Source organism: Glycine max, chromosome 20, assembly GCF_000004515.6.
Source record: "Glycine max cultivar Williams 82 chromosome 20, Glycine_max_v4.0, whole genome shotgun sequence".
NCBI lineage: Eukaryota > Viridiplantae > Streptophyta > Magnoliopsida > Fabales > Fabaceae > Glycine > Glycine max.
The window spans coordinates 5,678,852-5,686,283 of record NC_038256.2 but is presented as its reverse complement, the minus strand read 5'-3'; the positions used below and the strand labels follow the sequence as shown (position 1 = coordinate 5,686,283).

General features: G+C 37.1%; 1 non-coding gene across 1 annotated transcript; it reads right to left on the bottom strand.

Moving 5' to 3' along the window:
* Positions 1 to 6,450: 6,450 nt before the first annotated feature.
* LOC113000850 (small nucleolar RNA R71) lies at positions 6,451 to 6,557 on the bottom strand. Its single transcript, XR_003266171.1, has one exon. It is a non-coding gene; the product is annotated as a small nucleolar RNA R71 (small nucleolar RNA).
* Between the last annotated feature and the right edge of the window lie 875 nt (positions 6,558 to 7,432).

Genomic DNA, 7,432 nt, shown 5'->3' with positions numbered 1-7,432 from the left:
TCCAATGTGTCGAGACAAAGATCTTAGGATGTTAAACCTTTGATACTTTGTGAATGGGGATACAAAAGAATTCTCAGGCGGTTAGTCCTTTGAACACTTTTGTATTAGGGAATGGGAAGAATCAAAAGAATTCTCAGACTATGTCGTTTTGAATTCTTTGACAAGGGAGAAGGGAGACACAAAAGAATTCAGGTGGTTAGTCCTTCGTTCTTTTGGAAAAGGGAGAAGAGAGACACAAAAAGAATTCAGGCGGTTAGTCCTTGACGAATTCATTTTGGCAAAGGGAGAAGGGAATGAAAAAGATGAATAACACAAGTTTTTAAACAAAGAACTTTTCTTGGAAGAGAAAGTTTTGAACAAAAACTTTTAGAAAGATGAAGAGAAGATGAAACAGAACAACTGTTGAAAGAGATGAAAGAAAATATTGAAAGAAATGATTGAGATGAATTGATAGAAAGATTGATTGAAAATACAAAACAAAGTCTTGCTTTTATAGACTCTCCATGTCTAGTCAAGAGAACCATTTTGAAGATTTATAACTTTTAGAAAAGCTTAAAACTAATTTGAAAAAGTCAAAAACCATTTGAAGAGTTACAGCTTTTGATTTATTCAGAAACAACCACTGGTAATCGATTACCAAATTAGTGTAATCGATTACACAAGGCTTTTAAGTGAAAGGATGTGACTCTTCACATTTGAGTTTGAATTTCAACGTTCAAAGGCACTGGTAATCGATTACCAAAATATTGTAATCGATTACAACATTTTGAAAATAATTGGAACGTTGTAAATTCAATTTGAAAACTTTTTCAAAACCATTTTGCTACTGGTAATCAATTACAACAATATGGTAATCGATTACTAGAGTGTAAAAACTCTTTGGTAAAAGGTTTTGTCAAAAACTCATGTGCTATTCAAAATTTTGAAAAACTTTTTAATACTTATCTTGATTGAGTCTTATCTTCATTCTTGAATCTTGAGTCTTGAATCTTGATCTTGATTCTTGAGATCTTGAACCTTGAATCTTGATTCTTGATTCTAGGCTTTCTTCTCGAGTCTTGAATTCTTCTTGATTCTTTTCTTGAACTCTTGAATTGTTCTTAATTCACTTGAGTTGTTCTTTGATTGATCTTTGAGCTTTTTGTCATCATCTTTTGTTATCATCATTGTTATAATCAAAACACCTTTGAATCACCTTTGATTCTCCATGAAGCTTTGCTTCTACAATAACCACACAGCAGAAATAGAAATGCTCAGGGATGAGAGAGTACAAAGGTTTGGGTGCCAAGGTAGCAACCCAAGTGCCTTTGCCTCTACTTTTTAAAAAAACTGAAATTTGTATGGCGCGCTTAGCACACAGTTGCACTTAGCATGCCAACGTGACTGTAGATGCAATTGCCTTTGGTGTTTTGATGATGATCATGATGATATGATGCAATTGATGCAAATGGGCTTTTCAAGATTAAATTCAAGACAATACTTCAAGATTACAAGTCACAACATCAAGATGATCACTAGTATATTAGGAAGGGAATTCCTAATTGAATTAGCAAAAGGTTTGGCCAAGTAATTTAAATTAAAAAAAGTGTTTTTCAAAGGATTTACTCTCTGGTAATCGATTACCAGAGGATGTAATCGATTACCAGTGGCCAAATATGTTTTATAACAACTACTAAAATTTGAATTCGAAATTTTAGATTGTGTAATCGATTACACAATTTTGGTAATCGATTACCACCAGTTAATAAACGTTTTAATTCAAATTTTAAAAGCTGTAATCGATTACACAATTTCTGTAATCGATTACCAGACAGGATTTTCAGAAAATATTTCTAAGAGTCACAACTTTTCAAAGGCTTTATTCATGACCACCAATGGTCTATATATATGTGACTTATAACACGAATTTGCTCAGAGTTTTTCAGAACAACAAGTGTTTATCCTCTCAAAGAGCAAAAATCATTTTATCCTCTTAAGAATTCCTTGGTCAATTCAATTGCAATTCATTAAGGAATTATTTGAGTGCTCAATCTGTAAAATCTATCTCTTTCTAGAGAGATTCATTCTTCTTCTTCTCCTCATTCTCTAAGGGATTAAGAGACCGTGGGTCTCTTGTTGTAAAGGAATTCTAAACACAAAGGAAGGATTGTCCTTGTGTGTTTAGAACTTGTAAAAGGAATTTACAAGATAGTGGAACTCTCAAGCGGGTTGCTTGGGGACTGGACGTAGGCACAAGGGTGTGGCCGAACCAGTATAAATCTGAGTTTGCACTTTTTCTTCCCTTAATCTCCTTTGTTTATTATTGCTTTATATTCATATTCAAATTGTTTTATTTGAATCAATATTTAAGAAGTTCATTATTAAGGGAATTTATAACTTGAATAAAAAGTGAAATAGATTTTTAATTGGGGAAGTAGTTTGGAATATCTTAATTCAACCCCCCCTTCTTAAGATATCTGAGGCCACTTGTCTAACAGTGACGTTTGAGTTTAAAACACTGGCGCTTAGCCTAGCCTCGCGCTAAGCCCAACTTGAAGTTGTAACTTCTAGTAAGCATTTGGGGCTTAGCGCAGCAGCGGCGCTTAGCGCTTTCTGCAACACCAAAAATCTTTCTGCAACATGCGCTTAGCCTGAGATGCGAGGCTTAGCGTACATCAAGCTTCAACTTACAGTGAGTAATTCAGGCTTAGCGCCACTACCTACGCTAAGCGCACTTCCAATGTCTTCAAAACAAAATGATGTTGGCGCTTAGCACATCCTTCCCCGCTAAGCTCAACTTACAAAATGGATCTGGGGCTTAGCGTAGGATGGCGCGCATAGCGCAGCTATAATAAATTTTCACAGAGAGGAAGTGGCGCTTAGTGCAGCATCCATGCTAAGCCCACTGCTTAAGGTGCAACTTACAGTGAAGATGTTGGGCTTAGCGCAGTGATGTGCGCTTACCTGAACCATTTGGCAAATCAATCAGGGGTCTTTGCACTTAGCTCGAGCAAGCTCGACTTAGCGTGTGAAGAGATGGCGCTTAGCGCAAGATTTACGCTTAGCGGATAAGCAATCTGAAAACTTTGTAAGTCATTTTATGCTTATCTCTTCACACATAATTTTAAAAACCCTTTTTGTTCATTACTAAACAAGCTGAAATCAATCATAATCACAAGCAAGATGTCCTAACTACATGCAAGAAATAAAAATGAAGATAGAGAAGGGAAAGAAAAGTTGGGTTGCCTCCCAGTAAGTGCTTCTTTAACGTCATTAGCTTGACGCATCATTCTGTTATCCAGGATCCAATAATGTTCCCACTTCAAGGACTTTCTTCTTAGGTCTTCTTTCCTCCATCACATGAACTTTAAAACAGACATTCCGGTCATGTGGCTCTTTATCTTTATGAAATAAATCAAAGCTGATTTTCTAATCTTCTATGCCCATTTGCAACATCTTCTTTCCTATATCTATCACACAACTTGCAGTAGACATGAATGGGCGACCAAGAATGAGAGGAATATCAGCATCCTCTTCTATGTCTATCACAACAAAATCAGCTGGGAATATAAGGTGTTTCACCTTCACCAAAACATCTTCAATCACTCCATATGGTCTTGCGATGGAGCGATCAACTAACTGGAGGGTCATGCATGTAGGTATTATCTCTATCTCTCCAAGTCATCGGCACATGGAAAGAGGCATTAAGTTGATACTGGCTCCCAAGTCTATGAGAGCTTTTCGTACAACAACCTCCCCAATGGAACACAATATCGTGATAGCTCTAGGATCTTTGTGCTTTGGTGGAAGAATGCGTTGAATTACAGCACTACAATTGCCTTCCACCACAATTTTGTCACTGTGGATGTACTGGTTCTTCTTTGTCAACCTATCTTTTAAAAATTTGGCATAGAGTGACATCTGTTGAAGTGTTTCTCCAAAGGGTAAAGTAATTTCTAGTTTCTTGAAGATATCAAGAAATCTAGCCAAATGTCTTTCTTTCTCTTTCCAGGAAGGTACCAAAGGATAAGGTACTTCCTTGCCTTCATTTGGAGTAGTATCCTTCTTCTTGTCAATGTTTGCCTCACTCTTGCCTTTCCTCATCTCATCATCAACAACTTTCTCTTTTTGTTTTTCATTTTTCAACTTTTTTTCTTTTTCTTTTTCTTCTTCTTTTATTCTTTCTTTTTCTTTCTCTTTTATTGGTGTCTCTTCTTCCTTGTCATCTTCAGTCTCCTCATTAATCCCTTCAAGTTCTACAAAATCAGAAACAGGTTCAAGTGCTGGCTTAGTGATGTGCCAATATTTTCTCCTATTTCTTAACCCTTTTTTGCACCATTTTAAGTACTGATTAGTCTTAATTTTCAAATTAATTAGGTAGTTTTATTATTTGGGCCCATTCAGCTAATTTGATGTTTTTAATCTAATTTCAGGAATTAATGAAGCATTGGGCTTGAATCCAGAATTGGGCTTGGACTTGAAGAGGGCAGACTATTTTATTTTACAAAATTAGATCTTATCTTATCTTATCTTATCTAGATTTGATTTTATTTTATTTATGGGCTTGGATTTAAAACAGATTTGTAAGCTTTGGGGCTGGAAAACTATATAACAGCACCAAGGTTCTAGTTTAGCCCTCTCTTCTCTCCTCTCTCTTCTCTCTCTCCTATTTTCATTTTTTTAGTTTTAGGCTTTTCCTTGAGACATCTTCTCGTTTTACAATTCCAGTAGCAATAAAATTTTGTTCTTCAATTTATAAGTTCGGTCTCTATTGATTAATGGAAGGCTAAGTCCCCAGTGTTGCTTTCTCTTAAGGATCAAGCGCAGTTCTCTTTGAGGTTCTATTATTACTGTTAAATTCTATTCAGTTTTTCCTCTTCACTGATTACTCTAAATTTGTTGCTATTAATTCATGCATGCTTAGTGCTTGATTAATTGTCTCTGCGCTTAATTTACGTTCATTCTTAATGTGAATCAAGGGGAAGCAACGTTTTTAATTCTGATATTTTTTCTAATTCAATTTTACTCGCTATTTAATTTACAAAAGCAAACACCCCCCCCCCCCCCCCCCCCCCGCAATTTGGGTACGGCCTCGATCAAATTTGGCATCGTTGCCGGGGAGCAGTGTCCAAAGGTTCATAATAGCTAGAGTCGTGTTAGTGTGTGTGTTAGTTAGTGTTGTTTAGTGTCTTGGTATTTTGTTTAGTGTGTTCTGTTTTAGTTTTTCTGTTAAGCGCTTCCCCTGTTTCAGTTTTGGGTGTTTTGCTGTGAATAGTGTTTTGCGACGGATTTTGTGACCACTTTTGCTTGCGGCAAAACTAAGTAGTAGTGGAAATCCCTTAGCGACGGATTTTAGAGACCACCCTTGCTGAATTAATTAGGATTTTTTGTTTTGGTAGCTAGAGTTGTTATTTTTGGCTGAATTTTTTTGTGGACACTTCTTTTGATCCATATTTTGTGGGAAAAATAGCTGGAGCCCTTAGTTTGGTTAGATTTGAAAGTTCCAAAAAAGTAGCAAATTTGATTTTTGTCAAAACTTCAAACGATCATAACTTTTGCTCCGGGTATCAGAATGACTATTGTTATATATGTATTTGGTGTAGAAAAAAATTTCCCATGCTGTGGCAGCCTGCCATAAGCTGGCTGAGGTCTCCTTCTTCCAAAAATTGCAATTCTGTCAAAAGTTTTTTATTTTCCAAGTATTATTCCCTTATTTTTCTTCACTTATCATTTTTAGCTTATATAGTTAGACTTTGAATTTTCATTTGAAATTTTTTGTGCTATCTTCTCATCATTTTATAAGGTTGCTCACAAAATTTCAAGTCATTTGGATATCATTTAATGGTAGCTGTAGTTCAAACCTACACTGTTACTTGCATAAGAAGGCAACTAATTGTGCACGCTGAATTTAGTGTATGACTAGAGGAAATCCATCTGACTTTCAACCCTTTGATCCTGAGATAGATAGGACATTTCATAGATTAGTTAGACATCATTTAGTACCTTTTGAGCATCCTGAGCATAATTTTGTTATTGGTGATTTTGAGCATTATAGTTTTAAACATTCTGATTTTGTACATTCTGAGAATATGGCACAGCCTCCACCCCGTGAGAGGACTCTAAGGGAAATGGCTGCACCTGATTTTACCTACGAAAGCTTGTGCATCCAATACCCTGATGAGGATGTCCCATATGTTCTTAAAACTGGACTGATTCATTTGCTTCCAAAGTTTCATGGCCTTACAGGTGAAGACCCACACAAGCATCTAAAAGAATTCCATAATGTCTACTCCACCATGAAACCCCCAGATGTCCAAGAGGATCACATATTTTTTAAGGCCTTTCCTCATTCTTTAGAGGGAGTGTCAAAGGATTGGCTATATTACCTTGCTAGCTCCAAGGTCCATCACGAGCTAGGATGACCTCAAGAGAGTATTCTTAGAAAAATCTTTCCCTGCTTCCAGGACCACAACCATCAGAAAGGATATTTCAGGTATTAGACAACTCAGTGGAGAGAGCCTATATGAATACTGGGAGAGATTTAAGAAATTATGTGCCAGTTGCCCTCACCACCAGATTTCAGAGCATCTTCTTCTCCAATATTTTTATGAAGGACTCAGCAACATGGAGAGAAGTATGATAGATGCTGCCAGTGGTAGAGCCCTTGGAGACATGACCCCTGTTGAAGCCAAAAATTTAATTGAGAAGATGGCTTTAAACTCCCAGCAATTTAGTGTCAGAAGTGATGTTATTGTCATTAGAGGAGTGCATGAAGTATCCACGAATTCATCAGGTGAGACTAAGAAGCTTGAAGGTAAACTAGATGCCTTGGTTAACTTGGTAACCCAATTGGCCATGAATAAAAAATCTGCACCTGTCGCCAGACTCTGTGGTTTATGCTCCTCTGCCGACCACCACACAAACCTTTGCCCTTCTGTGCAACAATCTGAAGCAATTGAACAGCCTGAAGCATATGCTGCAAACATCTACAATAGACCTCCTCAACCTCAGCAGCAAAATCAGCCACAACAGAATAATTATGACCTCTCCAGCAACAGGTACAATCCCGGATGGAGGAATCATCCCAACCTTAGATGGTCGAATCCTTCACAATAGCAGCAGCAACAACAACAACAACCTTATTTTCAAAATGCTACTGGCCCAAGCAGACCATACGTTCCTCCACCAATCCAGCAGCAACAACAACAACAGCCCCAGAAACAGTAAACAGTTGAGGCCCTTCTGCAACCTTCCCTTGAAGAACTTGTGAGGAAAATGACTATGCAAAACATGCAGTTTCAACAAGAAACCAGAGCCTCCATTCAGAGCTTAACTAATCAGATGGGACAGTTGGCTACACAGTTAAATCAACAACAGTCCCAGAATTCTGATAGAGTACCTTCTCAATCTGTCCAAAATCCCAAAAATGTGAATGCCATTACATTGAGGTCAG